This window comes from Corapipo altera, unplaced genomic scaffold (assembly GCF_003945725.1).
Source record: "Corapipo altera isolate COAL_440 unplaced genomic scaffold, ASM394572v1 22b, whole genome shotgun sequence".
NCBI classification, from domain to species: Eukaryota; Metazoa; Chordata; class Aves; order Passeriformes; family Pipridae; genus Corapipo; species Corapipo altera.
In genome coordinates this window covers 26,988,371-27,012,391 of record NW_020884876.1, presented here as the reverse complement: position 1 = coordinate 27,012,391, position 24,021 = coordinate 26,988,371, and positions in this window count along the sequence as shown.

Here is a 24,021-nt window from a genome sequence, read left to right as displayed (position 1 = left end):
AGGAGAGGAAAAAATAACAACTAAGGATTCATGAATTAAGAGCTGGGAGAGGTCACTTACTGATTACCTTCATGGGCAAAACAGACTCAAAATGGGGATAGTACTAATATTTATTACTAACAGGATCAGAGCCAAATAGTGAGAAATAAAGCAGTCTTAAAAACACCTTCCCCCCATCCCTCCTTCCTTCCATGTTCTCCCTCTTCCCCCCCAGCAGTGCAGGGAGACAAGGAATGGGGGTTGAGTTGTTGTTTCTGCCGCTGCTCAGAGAGAAGAGTCCTTCCCCTGCTCCTGTGGGGTCCCTCCCATGGGAGATAGTCCTTGATGGACCTCTCCAGCATGAGTCCATCGCTCAGGCAACAGTTCTTCATGAAACTGCTGTCCCATGGGTCACTCCTCCATGGGGTGCAGTCCTTCATGAATGAGCTGTATCAGTGTGGGTCCCCCACAGGGGCCACAAGTCCTACCCAGGAAAAACCTGCTTCAGCATGGGCTTCCCTCTCCATGGGCTGCAGGTGGGTCTCTGCACCCCGATGATCCTCCATGGGCTGCAGGGGCACAGCTGCTCCACCACGGTCTCCACCGCAGGCTGCAGGGGCCTCAGTTCTGGTGCCCAGAGCACCTCCTGCCCCTCCTTCTTCACTGACCTTGGTGTCGACATTGTTGTTCCCATGTTCTCACTCTGCTCTTCCCTGGCTGGAATTCTTTCTGCCCCACAACCTTCTGTTCTTAAATATGTTATCACAGAGGAGTTACTATTAGTTCTAATTGGCTTGGCCTTGGCCAGCAGCAGGAAGTCCATCCTGGAGCCAGCTGGCATTGGCTCCATGGGACAGGGGAAGCTTCTGGCAGCTTCTAACAGAAGGCACCGCTGTAGCCCCCCCGCTGCTGCCGAAACCCAGCCACAGATACCTACTACACTGCACAAATGGTTAGCTGACTTGCAAAGCTTTCCCTGCTTCTTCTGCTGTTTCATGTACAAAGTGAGAACAACACCAGGTTGGTCTCTTCTCCCGGGTAACTATCAGTAAGACAAGAGGGCATGTTCTTAAACTCTACCAGGGGAGGTTTTGGCTGGATATTAGGAACAAATTCTTTACAGAGAGGGTAATCAGGCATTGGAATGGGCTGCTGAGGGAAGTGGTGGATTCTCTGTCCCTGGAGGTTTTTAAGATGAGACTGGATGTGGCACTTAGTGCCATGGTCTAGTAACCACAGTGGTGTTGGATCAAGGGTTGGACTTGATGATCTCAGAGGTCCTTCCCAAGCCCACTGATTCTATAAGTCTATGATTTTGAAGGTGAAATTATTAATTACTATTAGCTACATGACTAATACTAAATTACAAGAGTACTTCCGCCTTAGGATAGATCAAGTGGCTTTTAAAGCTCTTCAATATCTTTGCCTTTAGCAAACTGTGATTGTTATTAATTAAATCTTGTCCAACCAAATTACTTAGCAACATGGGTTGTGACACATGCACAATAACATCCATTTCATGCTTTTTTAAGAGAGATTTTGATTTGCTAAAAGCTTGCCCAAGTAATATGTAAAGCCTCATACAACAAAATTCTATGACTTGAAGTACGATAAACGTGGCTCATCTCTGCATGAGACAGCACTGGCCAGATCTATTTAGTTCTGTAGTTTACTGAGAAAACAGTCCCTACTCATTAGTGAGTCCTTCACCCTTTATACATCCTTTAGGAATACTAATGTTTCAGGTAGTAGCTCAAAGCACTGAGAATTATTTTGACCACTGTTAACATAGAAATAGTGTATAGAAGTGAGCACTGAAATGGAGTATCCTCTACGGGCATAAGTCAAGGGATTGCAAGGAAAAAGAGAGCAAAGGGCTTCTATTCAAATCACTGTGTTGTGGAAATGCTAACAGAAGCAAATTGTAGAATCTTATTTTCAAGACATCAGGCTATTTTAAAAAAACTGGACTCAGATCCATTGAACAAGTGATGCACTCTCAATTGTGGGATTTCAGTGTAGCTTTCTGGCCTGTAGAAACACCTCATGTATGGAAAAACTGATCCATCTCCCTCAACTTCCTCTGCCTTCCCAAAGAGGCAGGATAATTATCCATTTTCGTACAGCCAGGTAATTAGGATTTACTTTATAATAATGATTCATAGGCAAACATTGATCTAGGGGCTTCAGTCACAAGGTACAGTTGCTTTAAAGTCTTACCTGAAGAAATTCCTTTACATATGATCTTTGATATGAAAAGTTCCATATGATATGACAGACTGATTTGACCGTACACATGCTAAGCAGTGTGAAGTAGAAACAATAAGGTTTTAGACTTTTGAAAATGTGAATAAAGAAAGATGTACATAGAACAAAGCTCTATTAGTGAAGGTATCCTGGCCTGTGCTGGACACCCTGACTTTTGTCTTTTGAACCACAAGACAGAAATAAAGAAGAGGAATTGCTTCATGATTGTTTTCAAACGAAAAAATGAACAGCTTTTTTCTCAAAGTATATAATAATTGTTTTATTTCTGATGGATTACATATTTGGAAGAAAGTAGGAATTACACAGCTAGAGGTACTACCACGAAATATTTTTAACAAAAAATCATGCAGGCTATTAGCGGGACTAGAAGCCTAATAACTTTTTTTGATGGTCAAATCTGTTTTATGTCCCTCAAAATCCCATGTAGTAGCTCTTATTGACTTGTGGTGACATTTACCAGAAAGGACAAAACTCTTCACTTATCAGCCCCTTGCTATTGAACTCAGCCAATACATTGCTCCGGACTCACCAAGCTGCTTCCAAATCTGGAGCCTAAAGTCAATAAAAGCTTTATAGGATTTTCCACTTTCCCCACAGGAGAAAAATAACTGTGAGTTTGTGGTTTGGGAGGCATTCATTAGGATATTGTTGGAACAGACGGTTGACCTAACTATCACAGACTCAGCATGAACTAGTCTTCTACGAAGAAGTATCTAGCAGAACAAGTACTCATTTCTCTAGCAATATTAACTATTTCAATAACTCAGATGTTCTATATTCCATATGTTATATTAGTCAGGAAACTGACTAAAAGAAAAAGGATTCACCATCTCTTGAAGGCAAATTATCAACTCACCTAGAAGTTGTGTTCAGAAAGTTGAGGAAATTCAGTTTGCGTTAAAAAAATTACAAAAAATAAAGATGTAGTATGTTCTTGTGATTTTTATTTTTCAAGCTATTTATTTAAACAAAATTGGAAATGACCAAGACATGGTTCAGGCAAGTTAGGACACCCTCAGAGCATCAAAAGAGTAGTTTCAGATACTCTGCTACCCAATTCAAGACAGCAGGATATAAACAACATGGGACTGCTGTATTTGTAAGACTCCTGTTAACCCAGCTGCGATGCAGAATTCAGAATGCTTATTACAAGTTTCCTATATGTTTAAGGACACTGTGTTTCTCTTGATCTTGGGAGTGAGGAGAGAGGAAAAAAAAGGTCATGCTTAATGAAAAATCTATGTGGACCTATACTCAGAGACAGATCATCACAACAGCATATTGCAGTGAAAGAGTGTATTTTTAGGTACTTTAAGGATTGGAACTGTAGGCTTTTTGTGTAGAATTACGGGAATACAAGATGTGAGAGTGTCACACTACCTCCTTTCTTTCTGACTGCACTTCGGGTTTTTTTCCAGAGTTGCTCCAGAGTTATTCACAATTCCAATTCTGAATTAATGAGGCATCCACACTTCCTCAGGGAAGATCTGGTTTTAAAGTACTGCTGTTTATGTTCTGTGTGTGCTGTACAGTTGATGTTGACAATGCAGTTATACTGAAGAATGGGCACTTTTAGCAAAAAAATACCCCGGATCTTAATATATGTTTCTCTGTCACTGACTGTGGACAGACTATACCCCTTGTCCCTAGGAATCAAAGTACTTCTCTAGCATGCTGTTCTGATAAAGAGCATTCATTAAGTTTTGTTGCTCTCAGAATGCACAGCTATGCTTCTTCACCATAAGAAAAAGTTTTCAATGAACCAGTTCAGAGGGGTCCAATGAACAAAAAAAGACTGTATAAAAAGTCTCTGAATATGTCTTATCATGTATCCACTTGTATGGATGAATGTGAATTAATTTTATACATACTAGCTCTGTTAGAATGCGCTCCATTGTGAATTCATTCAGCAATATAAATCAGAAAGGATTTAGCCACAGATGTACACATATGTATACACCCCCCCACACACACATTCCCCTGTTTTCTAAACCAACAGATGAGTGTATTGCATGATTCTTTCAAGAGCTGAGTGTATAAAGATTCTGTTTATTAACATGCGTTCCTGTCTCATGGCAGAAAACTAAATGCCTCATTACCTGATTATGTCTACAAAATAACTCTGTATCATTCTCATTTTTACACACGGAGCACTGAGGCAAAACATAAATTGATTGCTCAGAGGGCAAATTATAGTTGACCCAGCATTGAATCCCAGCCCAAACCTCTAAGTACCAGATGATGCTTCTATAGTCTGTCTCTGAGATCTACTTCTTACAAAGGGAGGGAGGAGTTTTTTCTGAAATGTAGAATTTTTTAAGAGCAATGGACTTTTGTAACGCCATATAATGTCCTTAGTTACTTTAGTTTTTAAAAACTGAAAAAAGAATGCAAGGTAAGATTAAAGACATGACTGAGAAAGTGGGCATTTTAAGGTTGTGTAAGGGGAAAATCCTACAAAAGGGAGAGTAAAGGTAGTAATGCAAGTCAACACAGATATACTAATGTACAATGGGCATAAATGAGGGGAAAAGGAAGCACCAGAGTATTTTCATCTTGCTTGCACTTTAGATGCCCACAATGTTTATGTCTATGAGCCAGTCACACATAATTCCTCATAAAGAAAAAAGCCACATCTAAAAATGAATTTGTCTGTTTAATATTTGGAATGAGAGAAATTGCATTCTGTTAGTCCTTTTCTCTCACTCTCTTAGGGCAAGTAGCAAATTTCCTCAGATGTAGAAGTATATCCCATTATTGCATTTCCCCAGCTATTTTTCTGCTACAGTGGTCATATTCCAAATGCAACTAAGCATTTACCTAAAGCATGGAAAACTTTTAAAGTAACAAATTAATGAATCCATGGGTCTTTAGTAGTTTCTGCTCTCTAAGTCAGTTTGTACCCATTTATTCAGTATTCTTCTCTTCAGACAGTTTTTCATCCATTTCATCATCCTCTCATTGACTCTAAGATCCTTGAATTTGCATATCAACTTCTGTGAAATTTTATCAAAGCCTTGCTCAGATATAAGTGAATCAGATCGATAGCATCCCTAGTCTCTAATTTCTTTGTCCCGCTTGCTCCTTGATTAATTCTATCACACGCTTCTGACAAGATCTACTTCTCTAAACCCATGGCTCTTGGCTACTGCTTAAGAGACTTTTATCTAGCACGCTAACAAGTTCATCCTTTATGAATAATTCTAGAAATCTTTCCCAAAACAGCAGTTAAATCTGCAGGCCTCTTGTTCTCTGCTTCACAACCTGAGTTAACTGACAGTGAACAAAACGTCAAAATTATAGAATTCAGGCGGTGTCTGCTGAAGTCAAGATGTCCTCTTTGTGGTTTGTACCTGTTTAGTGTTACATCTGTACAACAAGGTTTAGGATGCGCCTTGTTGTCCAATCTGCTGTGGCATCGGTGCAAGATATAGCAGGCAAAAAAGACAGCAAATAAATTGACTTCAAAAGGCTGTTATGTGAGAGAGGATTTAGGCAGCAGAGATTTCTTTCCTGAGATGATATCACTTTCACAGAGTTTTAGAAAAATGTGGACAAAAACAGCAGGAAAAGATAAAACAGACCATGCATTTGCCTAAATCACATTATAACTGCATTTTGCCAGACAGACAGTTTTTGTCTAACCTATTCTTAAAGACATACACAGACAGATCAGCATAAGCTCCAGTCTACTACAGTGTTTCATTGTCTTCTTTCTGACAGAAAGCTTTCTGGTGGGACTCTTCACTGAAAGATGTGGTAGATATTAGCAATAGCTTAAAAAGTAATTAAGCTACATTCAACATTTAAACTAAAATGGCAGCTAAAAAACCTGATACTGACACATCTTTGAATTCAGGAATTACCTAAATTTCTACTTACTAAATTCTGTGAAATACATCAAGAAGCATTTTTCCCTATGTCTTACAGCCTTTCCCTAAACACTTCCAGCTTGTTAGTGTCAGGGACAAGATACTGAACTAGATGGTACTGTGCGATGCACTATAGCTATCTTTTTGTTCCTATAGTCGTGCTGGTCTGCACTGGACTCTCTCCAGTGGGTCTGCATCTTTTCTGAAGTGTAACTATCAATTTCAAAGCTCTCCAGCTTACACTGTCAAAAGCTCCATGTGACAGTCAGGCTGCTATCACTTGCAGTATGTAGGACTGCATTGCCACCTCCGCTGTCAGTTTTATATTTCCACTTCTTGCTTAAGATTCTTTTGAGATCATAGATTCAGGTCTAACCAATGCTTCTTTAAACTGGTATCCTCTACCTATCTGCAGAAATATCCTATTGTCCACAATTGTTCTGAAGATGGTATATATTATCTGCAGTTTTAGCCCATCTTTTTGCAGCACTTTGACTCTCTTTAGTCATTGCTATCTATTCTTCGTATTAATATTATTCCCATCTATTCCCTCGTAAGGACTCCAGTGAAACAGAAGCTCAGCTCCTTTAGAACTGCTTGCCCTCACCTAGGAGAAGGAGTTCTTTACTGTTTTTTCAGGGACCCAATTTTTCCCTCTTTCTTCTTTTATCACCAAGGCTACAAACCTTGGCAACAGGGAAATATCTATTTATAGAACCAAGGAGTGAGAAGTGCAAAGACCTAGAGATGGACCAATTAGCAACTACTCTGTCTCGTTAGCATTCAGTTTAGGATAGAATAGAAAAGGCAAGTATGAAGATCATCTGCATGAGATACTGGAAACAACGAGACCACTCCGATACTGCCTAAGGACAATATATAATGACAAAACAGTAATGGTTCCAAAATTGGATCCTGTAGAACCCCAGCATTAATGAAGGTTTCATTAAAGAGTTTAACTGTAACAAGCTGGCTCCCCTGAAAGAAATATGGTTCATGCAATGTTAGATAATAGAGAAGAGATAGTTAATCTCTGCTGCAGAAACTGTTGTTCATTGGTAACAAATGCTACAAACAAATCCTAAAAGGGGGGATTAACATGGTCTTTTTTAGTAAATATATGACAAGAGCTCTGCTGGATACTTCTATTAAGCATCTGGGGTGAATGACAATTGAAGTTGGTGCTGAAATTTCTTGCACATGTTGCTTATTTAGGATGTTCTTCCACCTGAACTACAGCCTCATCTTGAATGAGTAGATGCTAAAATAGAGTATATGAAAACTAATTCTCTGTAGGAAATACTCATGAATTCAAGATGTAACACAGTTAAATTCAAACATATAAAACTAAACATGGTTAAACAGATATAATACTGAAACTGATAGACAATCTGCAAGGAACAAAATCAGTACAGTACTGATTAGGAATAACCACTTCAGAATAAATGCACAATCTCGTATTACTGTGTCACTGACTAATACATCAGTTGAAAACAGACCTAGGCCTAGTTTTTCCATAAGAATTTATTCAAACTGTTGTATTGTTCCTTACCTGCAGCTTTTCTGAGGATGCTTTCTTTACATTTTAAATGAAAACTCTGCTCACTTGGAGAGACTTGTTACAGTGCAAAACATTTCTTGTTTATGAAAAATGTGCATATAATCCAGGTCAGGAAAATGGACACTGATTAGTAAGAGCAGTAAGAACTTATCAGATGGTCAGTGAGGCCTTACCAAAACAGGGAGAGTAGCAGTTCAGGGTAGAAAATACGGTTAAAAGTTTGGACAAGGTTATGAAACCCAAGGTATACATTTTCTTCAAACATCCCATTTTGTTAGAGAAAGCACTAAGTACATAGGTAAATGAACTCTTAAGAAAAAAAAGAAAAAAGGTACCTTTCCAAAGGAAGAGAGAAAGAAAGCAAGAACAAGTCCAGCATTGCTGTTTTCCAGCTGAAGAGCTGAAAATTCTCCTGAAACTTTCCCTGTAAAATTGTTAAGATACACTCCCTTCCCTGCCCGTCCCCTGTCCCCCCACCATTAACTTCACAAATGAGGCACATGTATCTCCCACATAAGAAGGGAGGGACTTGTTAAAATAGGAGTTGCCACTCAGATCCTTTCTGGAAATTTCTCCTCCTGTAGTTTTCTCTAGAAAGTTTACAGGCTGAGGGTCTCCCCTCCTCGACTGGCATTAATTCAGGAGAGCTTGCTGCAGATATGAGCCATCTGATCCTCCTGGGGATTCTTTCTCGCTCTTCTCAAATGTTGAGTGTTTAAATCTTTACCATCCCCATTACTTCTCAGCCTTTCACAGTCAGGCAAGTTTTAATTTCACCAGAAATTTGACTGTTATCCTCAAAAGGCTCTTGGCAATTCAATCTGCCACAAGAGCAACAATTCACTCTCATCAACCAGGCTTTTCCAGAAGCAATTTTGGCTCTCTCTATGGGAAGTACAGAGTGTACTAGTGAAAAACAGATAATCAGGACTCTCGCTAGGTGATGACATTCACTAGCTGCGAATACAGAGGGAACATTAACGTCATTCTATCAAAATACATCACAAGAAAGAGAGTTGGATGGTTAAGACCCTAGAATGAAACATCAGCAAACTCACCAGCCTCTGAGTGCCCTCAGAAATTACAGTACCTTTACATCTAAACTTATTCTGCTCTTTACTTATTTTTGTGGTCCTCAGGTCAGGGACTGTGTGTGTTAAATTTACTGCAGTCACCACCATTGTGTCACAAAACACTTCCAAGGTAAAGAGTTCATGAGCAGAGTTCACCGCGGAGCCCTAAAGCCATGGCACTGAAGATACTCTACTCATGCCTTTCAAGTTCACTTAGGTAGTCACTCAATTCCCTGGCTAGCAAAGGACTGTCAGAAAGGGAGGGATTCAAATGAAGACGGTTAAAAAGATGAACTATAATATAAAATGCTGATCTTATGAAGTTCTTTGAAAAATCAGGGTCAGGACTTTTCTTTACTACCAATGAAGAAGAAAGATTGTGGAAGTATATGTACACACACACACATATATACACATGTATGCATGCATATACATGTGGAAGTACGAGTTCCAAGGGAAAAAACACAACCACATGATGTGGAAACACAATCATGAGTCCACACCATCAGGCAGTTATCAACCAAGATCAAGCTCTGTATTGCTGGGCAGAACATACTTTACCAAAACCGCTTTCCCACACCCTGAAAACTCCTGCTGTGAACATCCTTACTCCCATCTAATCTCCACTAGACAGAGAGAAGCTGACAGTCAGGATCAATGCAACTCACCTGCTGTACTGGCACAGCGTCCTTCCTACCTCTGCTTCCTCCCACAACTTCATTGTAAGCCTGACCCCAGCTGCTGTGGCCAGGTCACAGCTATTCTCCACATGCCTCCTACAGTCCTAAGTGTGGTTTCCTGCCGGTTTCCTCCATGAGTCAATTATTTGCAGCACTTGGCTTGCCAGTTGACACAGAGAAGACACATATGTGTATCTGCACGGCGGTGGTGATGAGACGGAAATAGCAGCACCTTGCAACAATGAGCAGAGTCATGGTTTGGTAGCACCCAAACACGATGGGCCACTGCCTCCAACAACTTTAGCAGTTTTGGAGTATTGAAGTATTGAAACACAGCTGAAGGATGTTTCATGGGAGTTTATCAACCTTATTAAGACAAGGACACCAGAAATGTGAGAGCAGATCTGAAGAATGTTCATAGACAAATACATAGCAGGAAATCCAAACAGACACAACAAAAAAAAATTCATCAATGAGAAACTTCAAATAACAGCTCTTTACAACCTTTTATTTTTTTTTAAATTTCAAGTGTACCCTTTAATTTTTAGATCACAATGAACCCACTTCTCATTACTCTAAGCTATGGTTTTTATGGCCTGTAGCTGAAGCAGTGCCCTTGTTCCAGAGATAATGCTGTTCCCTGATAAAAACTAATGCTTGGAAGTTTTAAAAAATGTTACATATTGTAATCCTGTCTTTGGGACATTCAAAATACCAGAATATATGGCAGTCATATATCACCAGTGTCTGGTCAGACTTGCAACAGACTATGAAAGTGAGAATATTGTGTATTTTCCTCAACCTTCCATTAGGACTACTAGAGGAATTTACTAGGTGAGAATTCTGCCATAAAACAGCAAAACATCTTGTTCAGTGCTACAAGAAAGTTTGTAACTCCAAACCACACTCTCATGACCTGAACTGTGCTCCTTGATGAAAACTGAGCAAACTTCCTTTTCAGCTTACTCAGGGTCTAGTGTTGCTCCTTTTGAAATGGAATGGCAGTGTTCCCATGCACTCCAATTCACAGAGCTGGCTCCCGTTTTGTTAGTTGAGTCCACCTTCAAAGGATTACATTGTTTTCATCTTGAACTCTGAAAACCAGGCTAGTTTTTCAGTGTTTTGAGCCGTATTTATGAACCTGTGTGGTACAAGCAGCATGCAAGGGATCAGTCACACGGGTCTTTTGTGGTTTTACAGGAGAAATAAGCTCACAAACTGAAGGGGCTACAGGGGTTAATTGGTATTCAAGTTTGAGACCAAATCATACCAGTCATTAAAAAGAGTTTATTTAAGGTCTATGAATCGTCACAAGAATGCTATCCTTTGTACCTTCATAATCCCTCCCCCAAATATCTCCATTTTCAGGACTAGCTTTCCAAAAATACTGATAGAATTCTGAAATGGGTAATAATCTGAAAATTTTCTGGGTCTTGAGGTTAACACCCTGACTTGCCATTATGATGTCAGTGAGTGAAGGTACTAGAGTACACTATGCACTGAAGTAATTGCCTAGAAAAAATAAAATAAGGAAGAACCCTAGTAGGTCCTAGACTTACAGTTTTAAAACTTTATTGCCCATTAAAAGGCAAGGCTGCAAAATTGCTGTTTCCCTCAACATTTTTTTTAAACTGTCAACCACAGCTATGCTAGCTACATCGTAAATACATGAGGTTGGACTGCTTTACACTAGGTATTCAGCTGGAGGAAACAACATTGTGAGCTAATATATAGACAGTGGAGCTTTACAAACAAAATGCCTCACTTCATCAACAGCCCAACTCCAACTGTTTTGATTTGTGACATCAGAAAACTAATGCTGACTACTTATTAATAGGGAAATGTGCACCTTCCTGGGTGCACTACCCCTAATGAACCTGATTGCTAATTAGACATGCTCTCAAATAATAGTTTTTAAAAACTAGCATATCTGAAAGGAAATACAAAAGAGGTTTACAGATTGTTGCTTTATAAGCGTTCTGAAAGGTGAAAAAAAGTGCGAGGAAAAGGTGATACTGAAACTCTGAGGTCAGCCACAGAGCAGCAGCCATCTCGATCATTTAATTTCTATTTATTTTTCTTCTTTGTGGCACTGACATTTCTGAGAAACCTGTATCCATGCAAAAATTCAGGCTTGTTTGGGTTACAAAGTGATTATGTATATAGTTAATTTCACTTTGGGACAACCCCCCTGCATTTCATCAGTTTAACATGACAGACAAAAGAGACGGAAAATAATAACAAAGTAAAAAAGATCACTACACTTGGAACTCTAAGAAAAGGTGATTAATAATCTGTTATGTTCTAGGCCTCTTTATCAGCTATTTCTCTGGCAGCACAATACAATGGTGTTTTCCTAAAATAGGAGAATTTCACTGTGACACAGAGATGGTTTTGCCACCTCATTTCTGGTCATTACATCATGGCGTACTAGACAATATAAGTGTAGAGAAAGAGCTTCTTCTGACTGCAGTTCAGTCTTCAATGGTCATTACAAGGGGCAGTAACTGAGATGGGATAAAAGTGTACACAAGATAGCTCTGCTCTAGGAGAGAGACAGTTTTTGAGTAGTTGGTTTCACTTTCCTTTATTTTATGTGTCATGTGGAGGAAGACACAGCCTCAGAGTTACTCACTCTTCTCTGCCAGCACTTTTGGTAGGCTAATCACAATTTCATAAATAAATCAACCCAAATAAGCCCTAATTTCATTAAGCAGTTTTTACCAACAATAACTTTCCAACATATGCATTTTTAGAAATTGTGGCCAAACACACAGATTGGTAGTTCTCTCTTCTTCTTACCCGAACACACCTACAACCTTAATCCCCAGTTGCAAACAGTCTGTATAAACCATTTTTTGTGTGAAATAATCCCACAGTACATGACCTTGCAATTGTTAACTTAAATTAGGAGCAGGTAGAAAGACATAGCACTGTGAATCAGAAGGGATTTTTCCAGCAAGTTTCACTTGCTAACATACCCAATTCAAGATTAGAGATGTGATTTCACTTCAGAAAAGTACAACATTGATTATTATCTTATGTCTTTTTCCTTTATTCAACATACAATACCATCTCAAGGACCCTGATGTTTTTGCATCTGTGTAACAGGTGAGGAGTTACATATATGCACAGTATTTTCACTAGTGAATTCTTTGTGCACAATGCAGGGTCATGGCTGTTCTTTATTTGTTTGGCAAATTGATTACAGCTCTTTAAAGCCTCTCAAGCAACACAAAACAGACAGGAGAATTATGAGCTAGTTTAATGCATTTTACCTTGAGAGAAGGAGCTCGTAGCTCAGAAAAGCAGGTAGGAAATTATATATACACACAGCCTTCAGATTGAGGCTTTCACTGCAAGCTGCATGACTAAATCAGAGGTTTATTAGTACCTTGTTGATGACTTTGCTTTGAAAATTTACTGGGGTAGGAAAAAGGTTGTTTGCTACTGGTTAGGGTGATGTGTAGCTGAAATATTTATCAAACCACTGTAACTGGTTTACATATGTTCTTCAAAGAGCAATCTTAAAAAAATCAGATTGAGGTATAACTGGGCTAACTGATTGAGTTTATCGTGTGTTTTTTACACATATTACTTTAGCTAAAACTATAAGCAAGATTTCATAATAAATTTAGATTTTAATCCAAAACTAAATTTCATGCCGTATCTGAGGCTGGGCATAGTCATTCCAGTTTTGATATTTGGTATCTGAAGTGCTTTTTTTCATTATCTAATAGATCATGGCAATTTGGCAGCCTGGCACATTGTCATAGTTTAACCCCAGCCATCAACCAAGCCTCACACAGCTGCTTGTTCAGTCCTGCACCATCGGGACCAGGGAGAGAATCCAAAACACAGCCCCATACCAGCCACTGGGAAGAAAATTAACTGTACCCCAGCCAAAACCAACACACACACGGAACAGGAAAATTCTGCAGACTGTGTGCATAACAGATCTGATGTATCCTAGACATGACATTCCACGTAGAGCTGACTGTGGATACAAAATGGATGTGCCTCAAATACATTAGTATTGCCAAAAGTGATGATCCAAAATCATCAAGAAGCAAGTCTGTTTAATTTGCTAAATGCCTCCTACACTGTCACAGACTCTCACTTTTCAGGGCAAGTTCCCCAGGATATACACCTTCTGCTTTTCAAACAGGAATACCAACCTGGAAGACAGAATTTAATTAAGACACTGTAAGGTTTAATGAGGACAAGACCCAATCAGGCTAGACTAGACCAGAATACCAAGCTGGAAGGGACCTTGGGAAAAGCAGGACAAGATGGACCAGCACCCTATCTGGCTGAATTTTAGAAGTGTCCAATATTGGAGAATCCCCCACTTCCCTGGAGAGATTATTTCAATGGCTGATTGTTCTCATTGTGAAAAACTTTCTCCTGTGCCCAATCAGAATCTTCCCAGATGTAACTTGTTCCCATTCCCTTTCCTCTTTTCCATGAGGCTCCTGGTAAAAAGGCAATCTTCATCTGTAGCCACCCCTGAACACTGGAACATTGTGATAAGGTCTCCTCTAAACCATCTTTTCTCAAGGCTGCATAAACTCAGCTCTCTCAGCCTTTCCTCTTACAACAGGCTTCCCAGTGCTTTGATCATCTCTGTGGCCCTTCTCTGGACTCTTTCCAGCCTGCCCCCATGAGTTATGATTCTGAGGCACTAGGCCAGATCCTCACATTCTTTTAAGGCTGATGCAGAATGTGGAGAGCATTAGGAAGGCTGTATTTTAATTAGCTGTACGATAGAGTTTGTATAATTTTTGAAAGTAATTTGTATAGTTTTCAAGCATTTATTAAATCATTTATTCAATCTATAGTGCCTTGTTTCAGAAAGTCACTAAATAGGTTCTTGTTAAGATTTCTGGCACATTATTTCACTGTCCAAGACTGACCATATTCCCTCCCATCCCCTGCCCCACCTTTTTTCCTCCCTGAGAACTGCTGTATAGCTAGTACTTCCAAGATATCCATTTGCCCTCTGATTGTCAAAATTCATGTACTGTTTTCAAGCACTGAAAACAGATGCTTACTATTACACCATTTGCAATTTGTTGGGGGCATTTCTTACCCATGTAAAGAAGTATAGCAACACAATAGTCTGGAAAAAAAAGTGTTTATATCTGCTTTGAAAACTAGATGCCTCAATTGAAGATGTCACTTACAGCAGAACCTGTATATCTGCTACTCAGCAATGAAATGCAAGCAGCAGCATTTGCAGAAAGCAGAATATTTAGGTTGCTTAAACCTAAAAAAAGACTGAGAGAATGTCAAAAGGAGAAATAAAACACAGTGATTGCTGTCATTCTACAACAAATGCATTGTGTATACTGAATAGATAATTAGTGACTGTAAATCTCCTGTAAGTGAGGAAAGAATGATTTTGAATTAATTTGAGACACCACTAAAAACACCTATTCTATTTCCACTGGTAGCTAAGTACAAGGTAAACAGAAAGACTGGGATAGCAACTAATTGAAAATACGTCACTAAATCAATTATATGCTTTCAACAACAATAATATTTTCTCTTCCCATCCCTTTTGAGAGGGAAAAGCAGGCATATGAGAAATCCAAACACAGTTAACAGAATTCTGTAGAGGAATGGACAACTTACAAGGGAAAATAAATGTACAGAACAGAACTCATCAGTCCAAGGAACAGACTAAGAAGAAGCAACACAAGTACACAAAGAATTAATATCATGGCTAATAAGAACCATGATACACCTATTTATCCATGATCATTCTACAGTTATAAAACACACTTTAGCACGACACAGATTTAAAAAAGTTGGGTAACAAGATTTTACAGCCTCATATGAATATGATGATCTTCAAGACTAATAAGAGTGTTCAGACCCTGGGGACAATGAGGACAGTTTACAGTGGGAAAACAAAGATCATAATTCTTTGGGATTTAGTATAATCCAAATCCAAATTTGTTTTTAGAAGACATGATCTGCTGCATGCTGGTTATTCTCGGTGTCTCCCACTGCAATTTTTAATTTGCTAATTTATCTAGATCTGTGGTTTTGATCTGTTACGGTACTTCCATCATGCCAAAAATCACCTAAGTTATTAGCTTAATAAAAATCATGGGTTTTTTTTCCTCCCCATGACACCATTACCCTTTTCCTAGAATAATCTGAAGTGTGTATTACCTGAAAAATACTTGCACTACTCTGTGAAAACAATAATGTTTTGATATAATTGGATGACAGAATTTCTATCTTCCCTTAGGAGCAGGTACCATATTTAAGGCAAAATTATGGCAGAGAAAATTACTTGTTGGTACAGGAACCTTAGTTTCAAGTTCCTTCTAAGGGCTCTTCTTCCACTCTTTCTTAGGCAGGCAGCAGAGAGCTGAACCTTATTTGGAAATACAGACTGTGCCAGATGGAGCAGGCTGGTTTAAAAATCAAAGCAACACAAGGGACTGTTTTCTGTAGGAGATAAACACAAAATGTTCTGTGCTGCCAGCACTCATGAGCCCTCCTGTACCTTGGTGCAAAGGCATCACTTGGCTTTCAACTGCTCTGACGCCCACTTTGGCTGAGTTGCACCAAGACCAGGAGTACCATCATCATGTCAACCTTAACACCATTTCCAAGTGTTATCTGTGAGTGTAAAGTACTGGTCTTAATTTGCTGTATTTAAAATAATTAGGTTCAGTGCCTGAAATACTACAGTGAAAAGCTATCTGCAGAATGATGTGATCTCCACGTATAAATATCAGTTTAGCTTTAGAAAAACTCTCAAATTGAATTGACATTGTGTGGTACTTTTTTCTTGGAAAGGGTAATGGTGAAGAGAGGACCAGGTGGGCAGAAGCCTTAAGGCATTCAGTCTGCTCTGTTCAGATCCAAGAACTATTTGGGTCTCATTTAGAAGGCACAAGCATTACAAAGAGTGGTAGAGAATTGAAAGAATTAACTACACATGAAGATCTATCTTTATCTGATATTAATGTCAGAAGTCTCACCAAAATCCTCATGAAGGTCACAAGATTTTTTCCAACTTTTTACTGGACTAATTATTCAGACTCATTATTTTTTTCCCTGTCTTGTATAATAACCACCTCATAGCAGGTACTTAATGTGAAACAGCAATACAAATAATGTAATTCTTAAAGATACAAGCTTGATAAAATTCCTATTTGAACTGGTTTTTTATTTATTATTTTCATTTCCAAAACCTTCTTATAATATCTCTGCCAAGCTAGGACTTGGTCTTGAGGCAGTAAGATGAAGAGTTCATTACGAACTTATACACACATACTAGATAACTACTACATAGATCCACAGGTAATTATTTTCCCACCTTCACAACCATTTGTCTGCAATATTATAATGATAAATAAAGGTTTCCTCTGTAATTCTGGATAATGTTGTTACTTCACAGTGCAGGACTGAGACTTACAAGCGTATGAGTCAGAAATGTTTTCACAGAGGTTTCAGCACTTTCATGGTTTAACCCTAACTGTCAACTAAGAACCACACAGCCACTCACTCATTCCCCCACCCCAGCTCCCTGGGGTAGAGAATTGGAAAGAAAAGATAAACTTCCGGGGTGAAATAAGAACACTTTAATAATTGAAACAAAATAAAATATAATACTAACGCTACCAACATTAATTGCAATGAAAAGGAGAGAGAGATAAAACCTGAGAGAAACAAATTGGTCACCACTCACTGACTGATGCCCAGGCAATTCCGAAGCAGTGGTCCCAGACAAACCACAGAATCACGAATGGGTAATCAAAATTAAGAATGGGTAAGGTTGGAAGGGATCACTGGTAAGGTCATCTGGACTAAACCCTTCTCGGAGCACATGGCACAGCATTGCATCCAGACAGATTGTATCCCCAGTGAGGGATACTCCACAATCTCTCTAGGCAATCTGTTCCAGTGTGCAGTCATCCATACAGTAAAGTTCTCCCTTATTTTCAGGTGGAACTTTCTGTGGATCGTTGTCTGCTTTTTGCCTCTTGTCCTATTGCTTGGCACCACTGAGAAGAGCCTGGCTCCATCATCTTGACGCTGTCTCTTCAGATACCTATAGATGTTGATGAGGCCCCCTCTCAGTTGTCTCTTCTCAAGACTGAAGAGGCCCAGTTATCTCAGCCTGTTCTTCTGAGAGAGGTGGTGCAGTTCTCTAACCATCTTTGTTGCCCTCCACTGAACTCGCTCCAGAAGCTCCATGTCTCTCTGGTACTGAGGAGCCCAGAACTGGACACAGCACTCCAGATGTGGCCTCACCAGGGTCGAGTAGAGGGGCAGGATCACCTCCCTCAACTTGTGGGCAATGCTCTTCCTAATGCACCCCAGGATACCATTGGCCTCCTTGAGTCCAGTTCTGTGCCATGGTCTGTTGACAAAATAGTGATTGGTCAAAGGTTGGACTCAATGATCTCAGAGGTCTTTTCCAACCTAATTGATTCTGTGTGATTCTGTCCTGGCCATGCTCCCTTCTGGCTTCCTGTGCACCTGCTCACTGCCAGAATGTGGGAAACTGAAAAGTTATTGATTTAGAGTAAGCACTACTTGTCAACTATCAAAACATCAGTGTGTTATCTACATTATTCTCAGACTGAATCCAAAATCAGGACTGTACCAGCTACTAAAAAAATTAACTTGATCTCATCTGAAACCAGGACAACCAAGGACCAGGCTGCACATAATACAGCCTTTTTCTTTCATCTAAATTCAAAGCCCTTTTCTGAACTAGTTCAAAGACTGTGATCTCTAATTTAGCCTTTATATATCTTTGCAAGTAACCAGTAAACTATGAACCCGAGAATTTGGTAGTTTGTTGGGGAATTTTTGCATTGTTTACGGAGAAAAATGTATCTATGTGCATTATCCTGAGGCCTCTTCAGTTTTTCCTTTCAGGGGTTACTTTGGCAAGTGTTATGGAAAAACATGCTGTACAAATGACACCACACCGCTACAAACAATTAAGAAATTTGAAGGACTAGAAAGGTGTCCCATCTTCTTACCATGACAACAGCAATAATATGTTCTATTGAACTCTTGATCATATTGAATATGATAATCAGATGATAATGTTACTAATAGCTACAACCCTTTATCAATTTGACTAGGTAAAGGTATTTATTGGGGAAGACTATGATAGGATTACGTAAAGCTGGTATATACACAGAAATGAAACCATGTGAAATGAGTGGTGTCCCTCAGGAGTCTGTATTGAGACCAGACCCATTTAACATTTTCATAAATGACATACCCAGTGGGATCCCTGGAAAAACACAAGGTCAGATTGCATGGGGGTTTGAGCAACCTGATCTAGCTGAAGATGCCCCTTCTTATTGCAGGGGAGGTGGACTAGATAACTCTTGAAGGTCCCTTCCAACCCAAACTGTTCTATGATTCTACAACTCTATGAAATACTATGTTTGAAGTTTGCCATAATTAATCTGGATAGGAAGTCAAAATAGGGCTCAGCAGAGCCTTAGTAATGTTTCTGAGTGATCTTTTAGTGTCTTAAAAACAAAGTTTGTTTGAAGAATACAGAGAGAAATCTGATTACCACCCCAGAGGCCAGACAAGTCAGTGGAAGTCTAAGCCATTCAAGAGTTCCCTCACTTAAAAGAACTTGTATCATAAGAAAAAAATTTATGTCATTAAAATAATTAGTTATACCATTCAAATGTTTAAGTGGCACTAGCAGAGTCACTGAATGACAGATACCCAGTATTTCTGGTGTTGACAGATTTTTCACAAAGTGCCATTCATCAGTCTTGGCATAATTATTCCTATTGAAATAGGAGCCACGCATGTTAACACAACATGTACATGGCATATAAGGTTTAATCAAAATAATGCTATTTTTGGATTTTTGATTGACAAGCTCTTTTTGCTGCTCCCTTAAATCAGCTGTGACATTATTAGCACACACACTTCTGATCAACATATCAGTAAATTTCAGGGTTGTTCTAACCATGATTTATCCACAAAAATGAGTAAAAATACTGTTTGTCATGCAGGTCTGTTAAACCCCTGCATAACAGATCATGCTGCTGTGTTCCAGCCATGTGGACCCTCCCTGCAAAGAAAAGATATCTCTGCATCTCTTCAGCAGATGCTGTAATACTCATTAATACATGTTCTGGAGACCTGGGCTGTTGGAAACAGTGATATCAGCTGCTTTCAAATACTGAAAGAGAAGCAGAAAACCAAAATACTCATTTTGGAAGGAGTTTTTTAATATAATTTCAAACCTAGAAAATCAATATTGATTACTTGGTTATTAAAAACAAATAATAATAAACAGATAGATTTATGTTCATAAGCTTTTCTCACATCTGGAGGAAAAATGTGCTTTGAAGAGTTTTGTTCTAAGTGCCAGTTGTGAGCTGATATAAATAAAAATAAAGAAGAACAGTGTCGAAACTTCGAGGACGGCTATCAAAATTGGAAGCGACTGGTAAGCCAGAAGCCAGCTTCTCAAAATTGGCATTCAAGAAGGATTCTTCTTAGCAAAAGACTTCTTTTTCTGGTCACATCAAATCATTCATTCATACATAAAATGCAGAAAATGCTGAAGCTCACCTTTTGGAAATGTACCTTGACATCCATTTTAAGTAAGCCTACTCTTATCATCACAAAGGCCTACCAAGTACTAAATGCAGAGTACTATACTTCCAAACCCACTCCTATTCCATTTAATTTTATTTTTTTTTTAAATCCACATTAAGTAGTGATAAGGTTAAAACATACAGAGAAGGTGAAAAGTACCGAGGAAATAAAAGCACTTCTTTGTAAATAACATTTTTAGTACAAATTCTGTCATTGCCACAACATCTGATGAGCACTTTGCAGTCATACTTTTACAGTGGTGCTGATATTCTTGTACTACCCAGCACTGTTATTTGTGCAGAAAGCCTCAATTATTTCATGGCACTTGGTCAGAGATAAGCTGGGCAAAAACCATTCTCTTCTTTAGAGAGTGGTGTATATCATTGCAGAAGGGAGTATGACCATCACCTGCCAGCTGTGTTGATAAAACATGAAGCAGGCATGCGGCAAGGATTCAACTTTTGATCATAACTTTAGCCTTTCCAAAATAATGGTACACGTTATTATACACATCACAGAGGAACAGAAAATTATGCAAGATACTTTACAGAATTCATTTTTTCCTCGGGAAATGTATGCATGTGAGACAGCATGAGGGACAGAAATGACAATCCCACTGCAGTGAGGGGACAACAGCAAGTTGTGCTTATTTCAATGCTTGAGAATCCTTGTAGCAAGAAACCCAAAGCAACAGCATGGGGAAAGATGAAAGCTATCACAACCAACAGTGTCAGTGTTAATGAGGAAATAGTATCAATGCAAACTCTCTGTTGGCCACATGAGTGGGACAATGAAGCTCAATCTGCTGAATGTTCCAAAAATAAAATGACAAATTAAGCATCATCTAACACTTCTAAGAGTACGACAACAGCTTTTGTGTTTCCTGCCGAGAACCATATATTATTATGGAACACATGTAAATACACATTGTATATGCCAGAGCAATTCTTCACCCATAAAAATGTACCCATTCAAAGTCTGACAGGCATAAACGAGAAGGTTTAAAAATTTCCAGCAGAAGTAGCAATAAAGTAAAATACACAGTGGATATTGTTTCTATCGGTTACCTTCACAAACCAGTTAATGAACAATATTGAAAACCATCCATAAAGGTGTCCTACAGATGACAGACAATTTTTACTAATAATCTGTAATGCTTGAGATAGTATATATGTTGTATTACCACCAAATGCAAGATCAGAGAAAAGAATATACATCCCACTTACTGAGAGAAACTATGGTGTTTCATGAAAGAGAATGTTTCTGAGAAGACCTGATTATAAGTAGAGAACCAGCTGATACTACTGCACCTTAACCAAATATCACAGATATTTTAACAATGCAAAAGGGTGACACCTGTATTATGGGTAAGTGAATTTTATAATGTGAGCCTTCCAATACTCTTCCAACTAACACAGTGGATATAGGGTACTGAAGAACTAAAGACCTTGCAAGAAGTTGCACAAAATTTAACCCTCTGGACATTCTGGATCACAGAATAATGTGTTTTGTCTTGGAAGGGGCACAACTAATCACATCAGTAGTTATGTTTTGCAAACGTTTTCTTGATCAACTTGGCACATGGAACACTCAACAGGGCAACCACCATATTTACAAGTGCAAGAATCATGCTGAATAAAAAGCTGATACGCAGACCTTGGCAAAGGTACGGTTACTTAATCTCCAAAACAGGTCGGTAATTTGTCACATCAGCCCTTTTATGAACCATCAACCTCATTATCGCAGTTCACTGCACAAACTGCCCTTGGGAGTCCAATACTAATAGTGTGCAGAGAGAGGTAAGACACACAGTCCAAACCATCTCATTATAGATCCACTTTAAAGACACTTACATATTAGGGTGAAACAAGGATTACATTTAGGAAAACAAAAATCAATACAAGGAACCCAAAAGCTAAATGTGTTTTTTCAAGTAATACCATCAAAATGAACTCTAAGCAGCAGCCTAGGAAACCATCCATGTGACAAGTATCACTGATCTTGCTGTTAGTGAGCCTGTATGAATAGCATCATTATACACTCCCCATGATTGGTAAAGGCACAGCATGAGAGAAGAACTGCATATTTGAAGACAAACATGCTTTAAAACAAAAGATACAAAGGACCTTCAATTCTGCATGTACGTGTCTGCATTATTCTCCAGGTGTAAGTCACAGCAGTGCCTAAGAGCTCAAGCCTTTAAGTTGTTGGGTGCTCTGGGGAGCTCTTACAGCTTTTATTGAATTTGTGGGGAGCTGAGTATATGCCTTCTTGGCATCATTGATGCAAATTTCCCTCTATGCAGTTTTGAAAATGTGTGGCACAGTAAAGCAGAGATGAAGTTTGCTCATTAAATTCCATTAACAGCATTAAATACTCTAAATAGGTACCACAGCTCTGTTTTTTTATATAACTACTGAAGCATAAGAGGATAATCAGTCTTTTTCTTAAGGATGAAGCCAATAAAGTGTGACAAAACTTAAAATCAATTTCTTGGGAATTAAAAAATACTTTGTTCTGTTTAATATCACCAAGGTAGATCACCCCCAAACCTCTCGTGCTTTATCTACTTTGAACCCACTTGCTTTTTTACTCTTAAATTTCATCTTGGCCCTATTATCCTCTTTGTGACACCACTGTGATATTCAGTAGGAAAAGGGTAATTCTTCAAGTGTCTGAAACAGCATTTTGAGAATTTAATACGGAGAGAAATTTTGTATCAGTTTTACATCTTCAGTTTATCTTTAGATCTGAAAACAACTTACCCATGAAAAGAAAAAAAATATTGTTAAGACATCAGAAGGACTGAAAGCAGATTTGTTGCTCATTTCTATGCACTTTATGGGCCATTATTTTTTTCATCATTTAAGTGGACTGAGATCAAACTTACCTCATACACTTCTTTATTTGTTGTCAGAAAACACCAGAGACCCAAAACAGACACTGTGGAGAAATTTATTCTTAATCGTATACTGTGACTAGGTATCCTAGTATTACTTTTCTTCAGAAAACAATGTTGAGCAAAAGGAGATGGATGAACAACAGGTCATAGAAGGCTAGGTAAAATAAATATATTTCAAATACACTTCAATAACTTAAAGGGAAGATAAGGCAAAGCAGACTTATCAAGTTCTGAAAATTTAGTATGCCTGAAGTTTAAGCTCCATTGAGTTACATTAAGTTGGATTGGAGGCTGGAAAAGAATGGGAGGAGCTACCAAACAGTACTAGGGTTTTACTTCCAAAATTTAACTGTTTTATAGGCTAACTTAGCAAAAAATGCAAGACAATAGCATAATTTTTGGTTAGTTCCCAGCCCACAGGGAAATAATGCACACCCATAACTGATTTTGTTTGCATGGATATGGTGACCAAAGCTGACTTCACATTCTTCAGTACATTATATCTAGTGATATTTTCCCTATTTTCTTTTCCATATACTGCCTTGGAAGTAGATCAGCTAGAACTGAAATACAGTAGGTTTCAAACCACGTCAATCAAAACCACGGATGGAAAAAAAAAAAAGAGTTTCCATGATTTTTTTACCAGCTTGTACCAGGTAACTGACTCTGGAACAATTGTTTCTATTGTTGTATGAAGGCTTCATTTTTTAAAATGCCAATCAAACAACCTGTTGTACAAATGGGTAGTTCTGCTTCCCTCCATCCTCCTTTCTTTCAGCACTTGTCTGACTGAGCAGTAACCAGTTCAGGGGATCACACTGGAAGCTCACACAACATGGGTTCCCAAAAATAGCTTGTTGTGGGGTCAGACAAACCCTAGAGCCAGCCTAGAGGATGAGATGGGACCATGTGTGTGAAAGAAGCATGTTTGGTCCAAATTTCTCATTAGACAGGCTTACTAGTTAGACACAATCTCAGAAAGCCTATTTTTTTTTTTTCCACAAATATTCTTTTGTAAAATATACAATTATTTGGAAGTCTGTCCTCTAATGGTATTTGTAGAAAA